A 730-nucleotide genomic window follows, 5' to 3' on the forward strand; every position below is an offset into this window, starting at 1 on the left:
GAAGGCGGGAGGGGGATGGGGGCTGCATCATCTGGCATTGGAGCAGCCCTGTCCATCCCCTGGAGCCAGGGACAAGCCCCGTCCCTGGGTGCTGTGCCCATGCCGCGTGCCTCACCATCACCAGAGCCACGCAGCTGGTAGTAGGGGTCGCAGCGGTACTTGATCAGGTGCTCCACGTAGCCATGTTCAATGTCCGCAGGCTTTGCACAGCTCCACTCTGCAGGCAAAGGATGCTCAGCTGGCCCAGAGGACCCAGCCCAGGACATCGCTTCCACCTCCGGAGGGTCCCGCCCCAGTCCTGTCTTCCCTGCCCCACGCCTGCTCCCTGCCAAGCTGCCCCTGGCTTTGTCCAAGCCCCAGTGCTCCCACCCTTGCCCAGGAAGGTACAGGTGGCAGTTGCAGACACACGAAACTCCCGCCCTTGCCCGGGAGGGTACCGTTGGCATTTGCAGTCTCCAGCACGGTCCACGCCAGGCCAGCAATCAGCAGCACTGCAGGTCTGCAGGGAAGAGAGGGCACACTCAGCAGAGGGCTCCTACCCCCTGCTCCCCGTCTGTGGGCTTCACCAGGACCGATGCCCTGGCCAGGTTCGTGCCCTGGCCTGAGGGCTCCCTCCCTGGAAGGGAAGAGGGCCAACCCCACGCCCCCAGGGCTGCCCATCAGATACAGTCTGGAGAAGTCGCCTGGGCCACACCTGGATCCTGCTGCTGTGGAAGACGAGGCTGCAGTG

The sequence above is a fragment of the Fulmarus glacialis genome, unplaced genomic scaffold (assembly GCF_000690835.1).
Source record: "Fulmarus glacialis isolate BGI_N327 unplaced genomic scaffold, ASM69083v1 scaffold30385, whole genome shotgun sequence".
Taxonomy (NCBI): Eukaryota; Metazoa; Chordata; class Aves; order Procellariiformes; family Procellariidae; genus Fulmarus; species Fulmarus glacialis.